The sequence below is a fragment of the Macrotis lagotis genome, chromosome 3 (genome assembly GCF_037893015.1).
Source record: "Macrotis lagotis isolate mMagLag1 chromosome 3, bilby.v1.9.chrom.fasta, whole genome shotgun sequence".
NCBI lineage: Eukaryota > Metazoa > Chordata > Mammalia > Peramelemorphia > Peramelidae > Macrotis > Macrotis lagotis.
Window position 1 is genome coordinate 214,590,360 of NC_133660.1, and position 18,530 is coordinate 214,608,889.

The 18,530-nt window shown below is 37.6% G+C and overlaps 1 long non-coding RNA gene across 1 annotated transcript; it reads left to right on the forward strand.

The window, feature by feature from the left end:
• Positions 1-297: 297 nt before the first annotated feature.
• On the forward strand, positions 298-3,552 carry LOC141516414 (uncharacterized). The gene is made up of 4 exons (XR_012476694.1): positions 298-900; positions 1,121-1,244; positions 1,735-1,848; positions 2,086-3,552. It is a non-coding gene; the product is annotated as an uncharacterized LOC141516414 (long non-coding RNA).
• The last annotated feature ends 14,978 nt before the right edge of the window (positions 3,553-18,530 follow it).

Here is an 18,530-nt window from a genome sequence, read left to right on the forward strand (position 1 = left end):
TCACAAATTGTAGGTAGCAAAGCCAGAGCTTCTAATTGGTCAGCCTCTCTAATTCTGAAAATAGTATTTTTTTGGTACTTTGCTATAGTAGTCTCCCCCCTTCTCTTCTATTTATGTATACTCTATTGGTGGCCTGCAGGACCAGGGAGGGGGCAAATTCTGAAATTAAACTTGGTGTTCTGCTTTCAATTCAAAGGAAATGCTTCAACATTTCCCCAGAGTTATAGGGACTGCATAAACTTCTCTGATTACACATCAAGCATGTTGTTTTCCAGGCTCCTTGGTGACTCAGCAGAAACAAGAGGCATAATCGGATAGATTTTTTACTCTCCGTAAGCCTTGTTTGGCTCTTCTTGGTCCATGGCAGGAAGCCAAGATAGAAAGAAAGCAAGGCCCGCATTGAGCTGGAAATTCTCGTTCAAGCCAAGAGTCAGGTTAAGGTATGAGGAAATTACTTCTGTATCTCCTCATTTATTACTATTTATTATGATCATTGTTTCTCTTTCTCATTTTCTAATCTGTAGTTCTAAAAATCAGGCTCAATAAACCTGATGAAAAAGTCCTTTGCTAGCCCATTACCATTACTGCAGAGATGTGGATAGATTTCAATTTAGGATAGAGGAAGACTTTCTAACAATTCAAGTAGTTCAAAAGGGGAATGGGTAGTCTCATAAAGTGGTGAGTTCCCTATCAGAGTCTTTCCAGACTTGATGACCACTTGTCAGGTCATAACCAGGTTACCAGTTGTTCCTGGATCTAAATGTGCTAATTTATTGTGAGGAAGCAGGAATTGTACCTCTGGAAGAGGAAGAGAACTGAAAACCAGAAGGAGCCAATTCCAGTAATTGATAACCTTGTATATGAGATGGCAGCAAGATACTCTCTGGATGCTGTTATTTGGTGAGTGGGTATGGATGGAAGACCAGCCCTGGGTATTGGCAGCAAGGGCATTGAGAGTCATGTAACATAGATTGTGGAGAACAGAATCTGGATAATGTAAGAATTCTTGGCCTTGTTATGATTAATGATATGACTGATGAGAGAAAATGAATCATTAAAAACACAACTTACATAGAAGCTAAGAGAGGATGAATCAAGATGTGTGTTTTTTGATGTCCAGGTATGAATTGCTGATAGCATTGATTGAGTTTAGTATGGTTCAAGAAGCTTAGAGGATTCCCACCAACTTGGGGGAAGGGATATTCTCAGTGTGGATCCCTGGAGAGTCTGGAGATATGGAACAGGTAGGCATTAGGGCAAGATAGAGACTGCCAAAAACTGCCAGCGCTTGGAATCAAGAGATTAAATGGGTGCTGGGTCCTTGAACAATTCTTGTATTTGCAATGATCAATCTAGCAGATCCAGAATATCTAATCAGTCCAGTTCTGGAGACTCATTGGTCTCTACAATGGGAGAGAATATCCAAGATGGAAGGAGGAAAAAGGGTGCAAGCACACTCAGAGTCAAAGCATAATACTGGGGAAGTTGTTCCTAAAACACACAATTACATCTTCTTTCTCCATATCTTTATACTTACTCTTTCTCATATCTGAAACATTCCCATCCATTCTCTGTCTCTTATTTTCCCTAGTTTTCTTTTGACCAGAGAAAGAACTACACTCCTCTATGTGAGGGGAATAGTGGCTGATTCTTTTTTTCCCACTGAGGGATGACACATGTCTGTGAATACATGTTGCTTCTATTTCTCTGCCTCCTTGAGTCATTCTTTTCCAGTCTTGGGTGAATGAAATCAAAAAACCTTGTGACCTTCAAAGAAGACATCAGAGTTCATTGGTTGAGTCTGGAGGAGGAGTCAGCCCTGACAAGTGACCTGCTTGACCCAATCTGGTAACTAATCAACTCAACATCAGGAGATGCCAGGTCCTGAAGGCAAGGGAATGACTTATCCATTGGCCCAGGAAGTGAACCTAGCAATCGGAAGCTTATTTAGGACTAAAGTATAAAAGGAAGAGTATGTCCTGGTTCAGGGAAACACTTTTGTACTTTGCTTCTTGCTATAAAAATTAATTGATGTTAATTATTTGTCAATGATATCTTGGTTCTGTTTCATTTGTCTTTTTTCAGTTCTAGGAAAAGGGAGTGGTGTTTCAAACTGAGGAGCCTGAGCTATGGGTCTCTGAAGGATTTCAGGTTGGATGTTGCCTCTGATCCAAAAAGGAAACTCTGAGAAGCCCTTGATGCAAATTCAGGAGAGCTTTGGATTTGGAACCTAGTGGGCTGGTTTTATAAAGGAACTGACCCGACTCTGAATCTAATTCCTCTTTCCTCCCCAAGGACTGAGGGGGGATATAGGAAGTATTATATATATATATACTTGAGGGGTTAGTTTATACCTTTGAAATAATTATTCCTGTGTAAAAACTTATCCAGTTGTTAATTAATTAAATGGATGTTTGGACCCCTAAAATTGGGGTAAAACAATGAGTGGGGGTTCAAACCAGTGACAGAGAAGAGAGACCTTCTAACACTCTTCAGTTTGGAGGGACTTCTGGAGGATGGAATGGAAATGTAACTCAACAGGCCTTTGGGAAGTGAGGACCAGAGAAATCAATGCTGTAATAAGATGTGTCAAAAACATGCAAAATAAATACAAAGTATTTGGAAAGGAAGGGCACCAAGAAGTCAGGAGGTTCAGGAAAGGCTTCATGTCAATTGTATTTCATCTGAGTCTTGAAGGAAGCAAGAGATTCTAAGAGATAGAGGTAAAGAGGGAATGCATGTCAGACATGGGAAGATGAAGCATCATATGTGAGGAGGAGGAGTAAATGGGGCAATTTTGCTACCCTATAGAGTGTAAGAAAGAGAATAATGTATAAATCATGTACATTGATTCAGAAAAGTAAATAGGGACCAGATCATGAAAGACTTTAAATACTAAATATCATCAAAAGAAGAAAATTCATCCAAATTTTTTTTATAATTTATTTATCACAGTAGCTCTTTCCAATCACTTTCAGATCATAAGAATATCACAAAATCTCTATTAGAATCATAGAATTATAGACCACTAGAGACCTTGGACTATAGAATATAAGAGATGGAAGGAAAGCATTTTCTTATCACTAGTAATCATTATTATTAATATTCCAACTCACATTTATATGACTTGCAAAGGGTTATCCTCACATCTTAGAATCCCTCATATAAAATATAAATTGATAGAGTATAAAGGGAACCCAAAGGTTACCGAGTCAAACCCTCCCATTTTGTAAATGGGAAAGATGGAAGTCTAAGAAGTCAAGGTCACACCAAAGTAATATGGCTTATAGTGGACTTAGAGTCATATAATCAGGTCCAAATTCCAACCCTGCTATTTACTACCTGTATGTCTTTAGATGAATCATTTAATTACTTTGGGCTTCAGTTCTCTTCTCTGTAAAATAAAAAGGTTGAACTAGATTATCTCTAAGGTCCCCTTTGACTTCAAATTCTCTGATTTTCATAAGCAACAGAGTTTTGACTTGACCTTGATTTCCCGACTCCCCTCTTCTTTGATCTTTGTATAATACTGTCATTACTTTCTGGGGAATATATCATCATCATCATCATCATTGTTGTTGCTGTTGTTATTATTACTATTATTACTACTATTCTCCATTTTATATATTAGAAAACTGAGGTTCAGAGTAGTTTGATTACCCCAAACTAACTCAAATAGTGAATTATTGACCCCTCTGGTTTCAGCTCCTGGTTTTCCTGTCTTCTTTCCCAGTATACTTCCATATAATATCATTTTGCTGCATAATTTTTATCAGTTTCAATGGTCAATGGAAACAGGGTGAATGAAGATGGTGGATGGGTTATGATATTGGCCAATGAAGTCACTGGTAAAAATCTAATTAGATTCAACCATGAGCACATTAACTATGCCTTTCTTAACTTTTGTATTATTTTTAGTCTTCATTAAGCCTTCCTAGCAAGCTGTACAGAACATGGAATTAGGCTTGATTCTTTGTCAATGGGTTGATCATTTATGTAAGGATTGTGGCACCTACACTCTGGGGGAGGCATCCTATTATAGCATCATACCATTTAAGAACTGGAAAGGATTGTAGAGATCACCCAGAATCTTTCTAGACTCTAGAGATCACACCTTCATTGTGTAAGTCTTATTAACCCCATTTTACAAATGAGGAAGCTGAGGCCCAGTAGAGTGACTTACCCAACACAATCAATGTCAAAACCAGAATTAGAAATCAGTTCTTGTCAATAAGCTTATTAAATTTACTTAATAAATTTACGGTTATCAAAACCTCTGGAGAAAAAAAAAACCCAAAGTTTAGTTTATCCCTTTCCCCAAGGAGATTAGTTTAGTAGGAAAATGACATAAGAACAGACTAATATAATACACAAAACCCTTAGAAATCATCTGGTTCAAACCCTTCAAATTATAAAGGAGGAAATTGAGGCTTCTAGAGTCTAAGTGATTTCACTGGGTCATGAAGGAAGTAAGCTGAATTTAGAATTTAGAATCCAAGTCCTTTGCCCTAACTATGTCTTCCAGAAGGGCAGACAGTATGTTATGTCTGCTGACCAAGGTGACCTTCCCAGTTTAGCTATTTCCTCATCTGAAAAAGGATGATTTAAAGTAGCTTTTGAGGTCCTGTCTAGTCCTTGATCTGTGATCTTATATCCCTAAGCAAGGAGAACGTTGTCCACTGAAGTCACAGAGGAGTGACAATCTGCTTCTGTGGAGGGCATGCTCCAGTGAAATCATGGATGCTCAAAGTATTTCAACAATCCTCCACTGCTTGTTATCCTCTGGGGTGGTATGTCACCAAGGACCTTCTTAACAAAGTTTTTCCAAGGTCATTTTTCTTGGGAAATGGTTGATAAGCGACTGAATTACATTAGGTCCCCTTCCCCTTACTTTCTTTTTTTCATCTTTGGCTTCAGGCTACCAGGGATTGAGATAAAAGAGTAGTGAGGGACTTGTACCGGAAGACGGGGAAGAGTGCTCTAATTGGCTGCTGAGTCACAGCTGCTGATAGCCAAGGAAAAAGTAGCTATAAATTCTCTGCAATAGGTCCTTTTCAAGTAGCATTTTATATTCACTTTGAGAGAGAAACTCAATCTTATTCTCACCCTATCAAGTCATGTATTACACATAGTAACTACTGAAGAAATATAAACTAACAGTGTTGTCAACTTGGCAACATTCACCATCAAGTCAAACTTGTCTTCTTCTTCCCTGGGGAGGATGGTGTGGTTTTTCAACAGGTATTGAGTTAAAGGCTTGGGAAAGAGTAGGCCTGGGGTACGTATGATTTTTGAATAATTCACAGAAAGGGACAAAACCATATTGAGGTATTTGGAACATTTAGAATTCCCATTTCCCACCTGGGAAGTTTCATTGCCTCTCTGTTACTAAAAACTGACTCAAGCGATAGAATACCAGACCTGGTATCAGAAAGATTCATCTTCCTAAGTTCAGATCCAGCCTCAGACACTTACTAGTTGTGTGACCCAGCTCTGTTTGTCTCAGTTTCCTCATCTGCCAAATGAGCTGGAGAAAGAAATGGTCTACTCCAATTTCTTGGCTAAAACAACCCCAAATAGGGTCACAGAGTATTGTAGATCACTAAAAAATAACTAAACAACAAAATTTGTATAAAACGTTTTGCTCTCAGCCTACCAGATGAAATCTGACCTCTCCTGGGCATTCTTGGATTTAAGAGATTTATAGAATATATGAACACTAAAACAATTTCAGACTAGAATTTTAGAACTAGAAGGAACATTAGAATATGGTAAAAAAAAGTTGGCACTGGAAGGGACTTTAGAACATAATATTAATGCTGGCAAAATATGAAGCATGAATTGTGAGAGCTGGAAAGAGTTTTAGCTTCTAGAATATAGGTCTTTGTCTTTAGCATTTGAAGAAACCTTAAAACGCAGAATGTTCTATATGAAAGAAACCTCCTCAGAAATCATCTACCCAATCATCCACTAATTGATTAAGTGAAAGAATTAAAAATCAGATCAGAGAGAAAAAATGATTCCTGGGAGATCAAAGGGGTTTGTTTAGAGGTTATCCTGCAAATCAGAGGACAGATCCAGGGATCCTAAAGAGGTACAAGGTCTCTGAGACATGTCTAGCACATTAGACAAACATCCAGTGCAGCCTCGGAACCTAACATCAGATGTCTCCCTGTTCATTCCCCTTTTTGGCACCCCAGTGATGCAAATCATCATTCCAAGCTAATGAGACATAATAATTATCATTTATGTCTCCATCTCCTGTGTACAGCACCTTCTCATAAGAGCATCTCCAAGCATTTTGTCTTCCTAAACACTTTAATTAAGGCTCCCATAAAGCAGAGAAATAATAGGCCCATTTTATAGATTCAAAAAGACAGGATCACAGAGCACCACAGGACAGCAACTCATGGCCATAGTGAGAGAAAATTGTTTAGGCTCTTCTAATCTCTCCCATCCATTAGCTCAGTTGGGAGGGCAGAATAAAAACACTTGCTGTTTGCCAGGAAGTAAAAAAAAAAAAGATAGTAAACTCTGCTTGGCCTCTCCTTTCACTTCTCAGGGAGGCATGATTTTTAAAAAGTGAATCAAGGAGACATCATTTCATAGCAGGTGGGATCGCATGGGAGTGTGGAAGAGTGTCACCAATCTGCAAGTAGATCTGGCTTTTCCTGTAAAGGACGGCTTTTTGTCTGAGATTTTATACATATACATATATACATATATATGAGAGAGATAGAGAAAGGGAGGGAGGGAGGAGGGAGGGAGGGAGAGAGAGAGACAGAGAGAATGAACAGGAAAAAGAGGAGGAATTAGAGTAAAAAGAAAGAAAAGAGAAAAAGGAAAGAGAAAGGAGAAAGAAAAAAGAAAGGAAAAGAGGGAAAGAGAAGAAAGAGGGTTAAAATAAAGGAAGAATGAAAGAAGAGAAAGAAGAAAAGATGGAGCTGAGAGGAAAAGAGAGGGAGGGGAGAGTGGAGAAAAGCTCTCCCTTTCTTGAATCATGTAATAAGAATGGAAAAACAGCTTTTGAAGTTCAAGCTTATTAACTCTTGGCAAGATGATCCTTTCCATTTCTCCTTAGCATTCAGAGCTTGTCCCCAGCCAAAGCTCACAGACGACTTCCTGTTGTTGGTATTGCTGCTGCTGAGTATTGATGGACTGCTGCCAAATCTATGCTTAACATTGAGAAGACAGGGTCTTTGCTCCTCAACAGTCAATCAATTAATACACAAGCAATGACTGAGCATCAATTATGGGCTAACCCCTTACCTGAGTGCTGGGGATCCTAATTAAAAAAATTCTAGTTCACCTTTATATAGGTCTTTATAATTTACAAAATTCCTTTCCTCAACCTGTCTTTAAAGTAGCCTATGCAAGTATTATTCTCATCATGTTTTAGATCAGATGTTCTTAAACTGGGGTAGGTAAATTATTTTTATTACTATAAGGCAATCAGAATTAAGGGATTTGTCCAGGGTTTCACAGTTAATCAGTGTTCCTTTGGTTTTTGCAAGGCAATGGGGTTAAGTTACTTGCCCAAGGTCGCATAGTTAAATAAGTATTAGGTGTGTGAGATCAAATTTGAACTCAGGTTCTCCTGACTCCAGGGCTGGTGCTCTATCCACTGCCCCACCTAGTTGTCTAAGTAAATTAATTTTTATATCTCTATAACATTTGTTTCCTTTGTGATCCTTGGTATTTTGTTTTAATGCATTGAAAAACAGTTTTCTGAGAAGGGATCCATGAATTTTACCACATTGGCTTGTGACACAAAGAAAACTGAGAATCCTTTTATGGGCTTAAGTCTTTCATCTTTTCCAGTTCTAACTTCTAGGACACTATGATCACCATTTTATAAGGAAGAGACTGATTGAGAAGTCAGAAAATCATAGCTTGAGAGTTGGAAGGCTCCCAGAAGCCACCTGCCTGATCCATTCTTTTTCAAATATCCCAGAGTTTTAAGTGACTTGTCCAAGGTCACACAGGTGGCAGAAATCACATCCTAACCTGAGTTTTCCAATTCCTACCCAATAAGCTTTCCACCATTCTATGCTGGAAATTTATTTGCTTTTCTCTTATTCTGCAATAAAGTGGCTCCATATGAAACTTTTTCCTGGGGATCTTGAACTTTAAAAAGTACCATCAAAATACAAGACTTTCCTACCCCTTCCTGCACTCTACCACCAAAGATACTGAAATGAAGAAGAAACTGAAACTCAAATATTTATTCTCCCAATGCATACAGTCTCTTTCCAAGCTGTAAAGACAGTATGATTAATTATACAATTGGATACTCTCTTATGTATTGAGTTAAAGTAAAGTAACTCATGATAAACTGGCTGTTCATCTTTTCTTTATAAACTCTATGTTTACATAATGGTTTCCACATTTTAGTTTCTAACAATAACATTTAAGATAGGTAATACTAATATCATTATCTACATTTTACAGAAACTGAGGCTCATCAGGACAAAGTGACTTATAAGCATGCAGTTAGTAAATGATAGACAGTTTTCCCAAGGCCCAATCCAATGATAGTTCTTTTTCACTAGACAAGACTTACTCTCCATAATCCCCCAAAATGAAAAATGTGCTAAGCAAAACATATTTAAGTTTAGCTTAAATTTTTCATGTGTGAAATAATAATTCACACTTTTATAGCACCTTAAAGTTTGTATAAGATTTTCTTTCCAACAACCCAATGAGATAAATAGAAGAGTTATTATCACTATTTTACAGATGAGGAAATTGAGGTTTATGTTGAATGACTTGCTCAAGGTCTCCCAGTTAATACATGTAAGAGACAGTATTTGAACCCTGGTCTCTCCAGCCCCAATTTCAGTGTTCTTTGTAAGTGAAAGAGAGCTTTTAAAATTTTTGGGAAAGCCAGACCACAGATGGTGACACCCATTCTTCTCTCTATTTTGATTTAGTTTAATTTTAATTTCAAATGACAGCCAGAATGGAGAAAGGCTATGAAAATTACTAAGTATGAGGAATAGAGATGAAAGTAGCATCTGAGAGTGTCTTCAATATTGAAAGGGCTGTTATGGGGAAAAGGAATGATTTATTCTACTTGGATCTAATGGACAGAAGTAGGATCAATGGAGAAGCAGAACCACACAAGGAAGAACTTCCTAAAAGTTGGAGTTCTCTTTCAATGGAACTGGCCATGTCTTCAGAGAGTAGATTTCCTATCTCCTAAGCCAAGGTTAAAACCCAAGACTACTGATGAAAGATATGGTAGAAACGGTTCATAGTTAAAGAAGTTCTTGGTGACAGTCCCCCCTCCCCCCACCTCAGGTCCCTTCCAACTCAGGAAGTCTTTGATTTTCTCCTATTTCTTCCTTCAACACTCAGTTCAGGTATCACCTTCTCCATCAATCCTATGCCACAGTTCAAAATAACTCTCCCTCCTCAAATTTTTCCAAAATTAATCTAAATATGTATAATCTAAAAGACAATAAAATGTTGAAATATTTCCTCTACCTTTGTCACTCATCACTTTGTATGATGTATATTTGTGAACATTCCATATTATAAACACTTATACATTAGATTTTTAAACTCCTTCACAGTGACAATATGCTATTTTTTTGCATTTTTTCCCAGTGTCAATCACACTGACAAATAGAAAGGGCAGCTTAATTAATATTTGTTGTTCTTAAAGAAAACCATAGCATCAGGAAGGTGATGCCATGACAAGCACATGAATTGGATTTGAAGGAGGTGGGTTGTGCTAAGTCACCAGCCTCACTTTCTCCTGAAGTGACCAGATATGAATCAGGATGACTGGAGATAGCCCTGGATGCAAGGCAATCAGGATTGAGTGACTTGCCCAAGGTCACACAGTCTGAGGCTAGATTCAAACTCCCTTCTACCTGACTCCAAGGCCACTTGTGCCACTGAATTGAATTCAGTGTAGCTATGGAAATAGATTATTTGAGTACTCTCTAAATTTTCTATCTGTTAACCCTTGGAATAGAATAAATATTTGCTACCTTTGAATTATTTTGTGTTTGTTTTTCTTCATGCTGAAAAGCTCTGATTATTCAATTAAATTTAAAAATATTTTATTAATATATACTAGACACAATATTCTGTGTATTTACAGAGGTAAATATAATGCAGTCATTGCCCTCAAGGAATTCCTAGTTAAATAATAATATGAAGAATTATTACTAGTGTATAAGCTTGTCAAACTTGATCCCAAAGGATAAGATCCTTCCCCCAAAGCCCAAAAGGAACCTGTTTCCAAGTGACCAAGGGCAATGATGTCAGTAATTTTTGATGGTGCAGTGAGCTTATCTCTACATAGATCAGAGCAGTTGTATAAGGCTTGTAGCAGGAATTCTGCATTTGACATGCTACCACTTTTCCCCATAAACCAGACCAGCCAGTGACACAGCTCATATTACATCTTTACTATACAGTTATTAGAAAAGTTCAGAGAGTGGAAATGTCATTTCCCACTTTCCCCAATCTCTCTCTCTCTCTCTCTCTCTCTCTCTCTCTCTGTCACATGCACACTTACACACTTATACACACACACACACACACACACACACACAGGCAGAGAGCTCATGGAAGAAGATAACTCATCTGTCACTTGTAATTAGTTCATTTCTGTAAATCACTCATCTCTCTCCTCCCCTGCCTCAAGGCTAATTCTGAAGCCAAGACAATACATTAGACAGGGGCCAGGTTTGCTTTGGCTTCAACTTGATTCATTGGCAGCCAATTCTATGGGTTTAGTCTTCAATCCAAATCACTTTTTTTTGGCCAAAAAGAAGGTGTTGAGGGGATCAAACTCAGCCAGAAAAGAACTCAATTTAATCAACGAAAATTTATTAAATTACTACTATATGCAAAGTCTGTAGGCAAAATGCTGAGAAGGCAATAGATGTGAATAAAGACACAGTCCCCAGTTTCAAGGAACTTAACACTATAGAAGAAGAGATGAGAATGCTAATTTCAATTCAAATGAAGGCATACATAATTAACCTCCTACTATTTGTATGAAAGCATGTTAAGTGTTGGATACACAAAAATAAAAATTGAAATAGTTCCTGTCCTCAAGAAGCTTATATTCCACTGAGAAGAAAGGGTTAGAAAAATATAAAAATATAAGGTAATTTGAAAAAAGGAGAGAACATTAATAACTGGGGAGAATCATTGATAATCACCGAAGGAAGACAAGAATTGTAAGTCAGAGATGAGAAGGGAGTGCATTCCAAAGTTATGGGACTTCTGCAAATGTGCAGAAGCAGATGAACATTGGGCTTGGTATAGAGAGTACATGAAAGAAAATCATGTGAAATGTGGAAAGGTAGGTTGGAGTTACTTTAAAAGGTCTTAAATATCAGAATGAAGGATTTGTATCTTATGCTAAAAGCAAATGGAGAATTGAGGAAGGCACCAAAAAGGTAAGTGATGGAATAAGACCCATCCCTTTGGAAAATTCCTTTGAGAGTGTTAGAAGGATGAATGGGAAAGGGTAGAGACTAGAAGTGGGATCAACTAGAGGACAGTCATATGAGTAGAAAGAAGAGAGAGGGACAGAGATAAGAAAGGCTGTGGAGATAGACTGAACAAAATTTGGTAGCTGGTTGATTGGGGGGTAAGGGAGGGAGAGGGAAGATGCAAAGATGACAGGTTTGGAACTTGAAGGACTAGATAATGCTCTCCAGAAAATAGAAATATGTAGAGGAGAACTGAATTGGGGGAATTTTGGTTATTTCCATTCTGGATATGAGTTTGAGTTTATTTAAATCTAGGTACTCCATCCTCTAGTGTAGACAATAATCCTTCTATTTCTTTTTGTCTTTTGTAATTATTTTTCATATTTGTTTATGAATCCTGTATAGAAAAGCCATCCAATATATCAAAGGCCTACCCAAGAAACAACCCAGATAAGTACCATACAGAAAATGAATAACTCAGAAAGGTTTTCTTTGTTTATAGAAGCCCTGGGGTATAGTTTTTTTAAAAAATCACTGGATTTGAAGCTAGAAAACTTGATTCAAATCTTTTGTGGGGTGTTTTTTTTTTGCAAGGTAATGAGATTAAGTGATTCGCCAAAGGTCACACAGCTAGGCAATTATTTAGTGTCTGAGTCTGGATTTGAACTCAGGTTCTCCTGACTCCAGGGCTGGTGCTCTATTGACCATCTGGCTGCTCCAAATTGATTCAAGTTTTAACCTTGCCCCTTATGAGTTTGTGGCTTTGTAGAAGTCACCCTTACCTCTCTAAACCTTACCTTCCTCACCTGAAAAATGGAAACTTTAATACCTGGAAAAGACCATTATGAAAATTAAATAATATTTGAAAATACCTTTAGTAACTCTAAAGTATAATAAAGTATAACATTCATTTTTGACCTTATTGTTATAGCTATTGGCATCTTTAGGCTTTATTCAAAGACAGTCTTGTTCAATTTTCTTCCTCTGGCTATTCTGTCCCTATCAAGTTGGGCATCATTCAACAAATATTTTGTTGCTCTGACCACTTGAAGCTAAGGAGGGTATGCTCAAGTTTTCCAGAGGAGTATTGATTTTTATCTTCTTTCTTGACCTCAAGATCATGCAAGATGAGGGTGCCCTTTCCTAGGACAATTTTCATTGAGGATAAAGAAACATTGGAAGGCAAATGACTTTTCAGTTGTGGGGTGAATCTGGTTGAATGAAGGCATTCCAATCTCCCAGAGGACCTCTTCACCACCTATGCCTCCTAAAAAAGACAGACAAGTTATTAGGATGGAACCATAGGGAGAGAACACTGAAACACATTTCCTCTTCTTCCCCAAGAGGTCAGCATTTGGGGGGTGCAAAGTGACATTTAGCTTCTGCTAATTATTTTTCTAAGTTTAGAACAAAAACTTTGATTAAAAAAACCACCCCACTTTCTCCTTTCTTCTTTTACCTGCCTCTCTGTTCCCTATTACATAATATTAGCCAGGGTCATAAGGACATACTTCTCTTCATTTCTTGCCTCCACATGCTCCTTAGACTAGTACTAATCTCAGACCCATGAATATAAAATTATTTGCTTTAGGAGAAGGGGTAAAGAAATCATGCTACATTAATAATATTCAATCTCTGTAAGAATAATAAATATGAGAAAGACAAAATACTCTGGAAAGACCTTTAGGAAATAATGAAAATGTTAAAAAAAAAACAAAAAAAAAAAACAACCAGCAAGCGGAAGGGAGTGAAACCACAATCACATAAGCATGAAAGTGAAAGAGAATAAACCAAAAAAGAATCCAGATGGAGACTTTAGGGGGAATGACTGAAAAAAAACTGTTGTAATACTTTCTGTGTTTAATTAAATGTACATAGTTACTAATAAGGTTTATTAAGTTGACTAGATATTCAATATTAAGTTTTTAATAACACATTTAATAAATCAATGAATTAATGAATAAATAAATACTGCTATTGTAACATGATTGAATCGTCATGACCCAAGTGAACCTTCTTGGCAAAGATAATGGAGTGATTTGCCTTTTCCTTCTCCAGTGGCTTCAGGCAAACAGAGATTAAGTAACTTGCCACAGTCACAACTAGTCAATGAATACCCGAGTCTGGATATGAACTCAGATCCTCCTGACTCCAGGAAGCCCCCATCTACTTATAAATAAATACTTCTCGTAACCAAAAAAAGCATTCCAAACAAAGATCACAAGCTTTGCACTTGTTTCTCTGGACCATTCATCACTTAAGAGTTGTTAATGTTTGCCTCTCATTCACCTACTAGACTGTGAGCTCTGAGAAGAGGGGAGATGGGGAGGCATAGTTGGGGTTGTACAGGGTTGTTTCTTATCTATACTTGGTGCTTTCCCCAGTATAGGGCGATGAACATAGTAAATGTTTAGCAAACATTTGTTCAATTGAACAATTTTTCAGGTCACCCTGCCCTGCCCTCCCCAACCACCAACTGAAAGTTTTCAATTTCTCAAACACAATTTTTGGTTAAGTTGTTGTATCAAAGCTGCCTGTGTTCCAAATTCTGAAAGAGCAAAGACTGAATCTTACCTAAACTTTGTATCTCTCCCAGACCCTAACACAGTGTTTTTCATATAAAAGGTGTTAAAAAATAAATAGGTTGACTGAACTAGGAAGCAATGCAGAGTGGATAGAGTATTGGGAAAACCTGAGTTCAAATACTAGCTGTGTGACCTAGAACCAATCTGTGTCTCAGTTTCTTTATTTGAAAAAAAGGAGGGATTGATCTTAATGACCTCCAATGTCCCTTTTAGCTCAAAATCTATGATCTTATGAACTGAACTGAATTGGTAGAAACTATGGGATCAGTTATAATTCAAGGCTAGCACCAGACTCAAAATCTTTTCGGCTTTCATTTCTTGGTCAAAGTTTTCTGATAAGAAGAGAGTTCCCATAAACAGGAAAGTATTTGTAGCAGCTCTTTTTGCAACAGCAAAGAATTGGAAACAAAAGATGCCCAACATGTGGGAAATGACTGAACAAACTGAGGTACAAAACTGTAATTTAATATTATTGTACTATAAGAAATGATGATTCTAAAGGGCAGCTAGGTAGCACAGTGGATAGAGCACTAGCCCTGGAGTCAGAGGACCTGAGTTCAAATCCAGCCTCAGACACTTAATAAATATCTAGCTGTGTGACCTTGGACAAGTTATTTAACCCCATTGCTTTGCAAAACATAAACACACAAAAAAGAAATGGTGAATTTGATGAAGCATGGAAAGATTTGCATGAACAGATACACAAGGAAGCAAGCAAAGCCAAGAAAACAATATACATAATGACTAAAACATGTAAATGAAAAGAATGACTACAGATACACATACACACAAATCAAAAGTGAATGTTGCAAAATTCTAAAGAACAAGCATAACTTGAAAGAAGAGATATGAGAAGACACTCCCATGCCACTCCTTTGCAAGTCCACAAGTATTGCACATTTTATATATATATATATATTTTTTTTTCAGACTTTCGATGTATTGATCAGTTATGATGATTTTGTTCCACTTCTTTTCTTTTTTTGTCCTTAAAAATACTATTTGTTATCTGAGATGGTCTTTCAGAAGAGAAGAGAGAGGGATGTGGGGGGGAACAATGATGATATAAAAACAATATGAATAAAAACACTGAGAAATTCATGGAATTATTATAGAGAGCTTCATGCTACATTAGAGGTCATCTAAGATCTGAGGTCCGGTAATTTTAAGTAAATTTTCCAAGGTGACACAAGAAATCAGCCACAACTGTACACCCTAACAGCAACATGGGGGCAATGATCAACCTTGATGGACTTGCTCATTCCATCAGGGACAATTTGGGGCTCCCTGCAATGGAGAATACCATCTGTATCCAGAGAAACAACTGTGGAATTTGAACAAAGACCAAGGAATATTACCTTAAATTTAGAAAAAAAAACCCAGATACATTATTGTCTGATCTTGCTATCTCTTATACTTTATGTTTCTTCCTTAAGGATATGATTTCTCTCTCATCACACTCAATTTGGATCAATGTATACCATGGAAACAATGTAAAGACTGACAAATTGCTTTCTGTGGGGGGTGGGGGGAGAGAAGTAAGATTAGGGGAAAAATTGTAAAACTCAAAATAAATAAAATATTTAATGAAAAGAAAAGAAAACTGAAAAAAAAGAAATGAGCCACAGAGTTAAGATTTGAACCCAGCTTCTGAGGTTCCAAAGCCAGTAATTTTCCATTACGCTATACTGTTTCTCAAGAATGACTTTAGCATAGGGTTTCTATTCTTTCAGCATCCAACTCAAAATCACAGAGAATTTTCCCAGTTCACAGCAGATGCTAGTCTGACTTTCTTCTCCATCTGCTTCTACCAAAAGAGAGCTAGTCAGTCTGAGATCTATTTATTATTTCCTGCTGGGCCACCTTTTACAAACTGACCATGCTCTGCCACCAGTCCAATTTACTGAGCAGAACTGCCCCACCTCCCACCTCATTCCTTTTGCCACCCTCCTAGGAACTGACCCAGGATTTTCAGTCAAAGCATAGTTTTTCAAAACAAAGCAAAACCCCTACAGAATCTGAATGAACACTACATACATTTTTTTAAATTTTCACTTATCTATTTCCTATCTCATGCTTTTCCTTCTTTCCCTTAATCCTAATTCCTTAAACCAAAAATGACTAATCTGTAAACATGTTCAACACCAATGTGTTGTACAATTTTCACCTGATAGTTCAACACTGAGGGGAGGAGGGTGGGAAGGGAGGGTAGAAGGAAATTATGTAACTTAAAAATATGCATATGCATGTGGATGAATGTCAAAAAACTTTCATTTTATTTCATAAAATAAAATATCAATTGGAAAAATTGAGTACTGTTTTTTTCATGTACATCTACATCAGGGGTTGTAGACAGAGACAGTCCACTGCCTGGATTTGACTCCCCTGGGATATGAATACTTGGATCCCAGACACTCTTCTCTGGACTTGGTCTGCCTTTTCAAAGTCAACCCAATTCAGTCAGTATTTTCTACCACAGCCTGCCCTGGCTCCTTCTAAAGCTCTTCTTTTCCTCTCCAAACAAATATCTCTGTCATTTATTCCATAACTGTCCAGAATAGTACAATTATCCTCTTTAATTCATGTTTTCTTTCTCTCTCTTTTGCCCAGATACAACTAATCAGGAATCCCACTGAGAGATCCTTTTGGAATTTTCTGAACACCTTGCAAACATTTTTGCAGCAGCATATGTCGCATCTGTAGGGATGAGGATGGCTTGTGACAGCCAGGCAGTTTTGCTTTATTTCTCTTCTGCTGAATCATTGTGCAGTCCTTTTTATACACTAGGAAATAATAAAAGAGGCCTCTTGGATCACCAGGGTGGAGGTTCAAGGTTGTCCAGTACACTAGATATTGCCCAGACAAAAATACCAAAGATTAAGAGTGAGGAATTATTTTCCAGAATATTGAACTGATTAGAACCAATGGGGGGAAAGTGTGACAATACCTATTGTATTTTATCATCAGAATAAAGGATTTAGAGATGAAAAAACTGCCACAGCTGGAAGTGACCCGAGAATACTGAATATCATAGCTAAAAGGGATCCTAGAACAAATTGTTAGTCAAAAGGGTCATTGGAACAAAAGATTAAACATTAAAGCCAAAAGGGATCTTAAAGAATCTAATATAGAATGTCAGAGCTGAACCTAAGAAAATAAAACATTGAACTTAGATCCAGAACAGACCAGGACAAACACAGAACATCAAATGTCAGCAATGGAAGGGAACTTAGAACAAAGAATTCTAAAACTCAAAGAGGCTTTAGAAGAAATTCTCTATTCACAGAATCAGAAGAAACTTCTGTTATTCAATCATGTTCAGTTGGATCCAACTCTTTCAACACCATTTTGGAATTTTCTTTTTTTGTTGGGGTGTTTTCAAGGTAATGTGGTTAAGTGACTTGCCCAAGGTCACGCAACTAGGTAATTATTATGTGTTTGAGGCTGGATTTGAACTCAGGTCCTCCTGACTCTAGGGCCCGTGCTCTATCCACTGTGCCACCTAGCTGCCCCATGAGTTTCTCTTGATCAACCTGAAAGGATTGTAGTTCTTGGAGCCTGGTCTTAAGAACTCAGTGATGATAGATCTGCATTCTAGCACCTTATTTAAGGGACATAGGAAATTGCTCTGGATGGTGCAATAGATAAGTCTTAGATAGATAGGCTTAGAATCACGGAGAATCATCTTCATGAGTTCAAATCTGGCCTCAGACACTTACTGTGATCCCAGGCCTCTAGCCTCAGTTCCTCTCTAATAGGAGTTGACAAAAGAAATGGCAAACCACTTATATCTCTTCCAAGTGAACCCCAAAAGAGGTCATGACTGAAACAACAGAAGCAGGAACTACTCTGATTGGTCCCCATTGACCTCAATAGCCTCCAAGATAATTTGCTACTAGAACCAGATTGAAAAGCATAGATTCTTGTCATAAGAACTATCCTTTCCCCATAGTCTTTACAATCAAACTGTAAAATAGTTCAGTCTTTCTTTTCCTGTGCCACTGGGAGAGATGAGGAGAAAGAATTCCTTCCTTCCCACTTCTTCCCCACCCAGAAGTAATGATAGCAACCTATAATAGACCTAATTGGTAAATCTAAAAGGGGAGTCTCTAGCCTCTGGTTCCCAGCTGGCTTCTTCCACCTTTCTATTAACTTTCCTGAGCATTACTCAGAGAGTAGAGTTCCTGAGAATGGACTTTCCAAGCAAGATTTCCTAAATTAAAGTGTTAGGGCTAGATCTCTTCTAACAACAGCAACAACAAATAAATTCTCCTATCTAGGGGGACAAGATTCCTCAGCATCTTGTATCTTGAAGAATGAAAGATTAAAGGGGGTGAGAGTTGGTAAGGAGGGGACAGGTTCAACAGAGAACCGTGGCTTGCCAACCTCATCATTACCTGAAAGTGACTAGAAGATTCAGATCTGAGATGAATGGAAAATAGTCATTCAGAAATCATTAGAACAGTCTATCTTTGGAGGACAG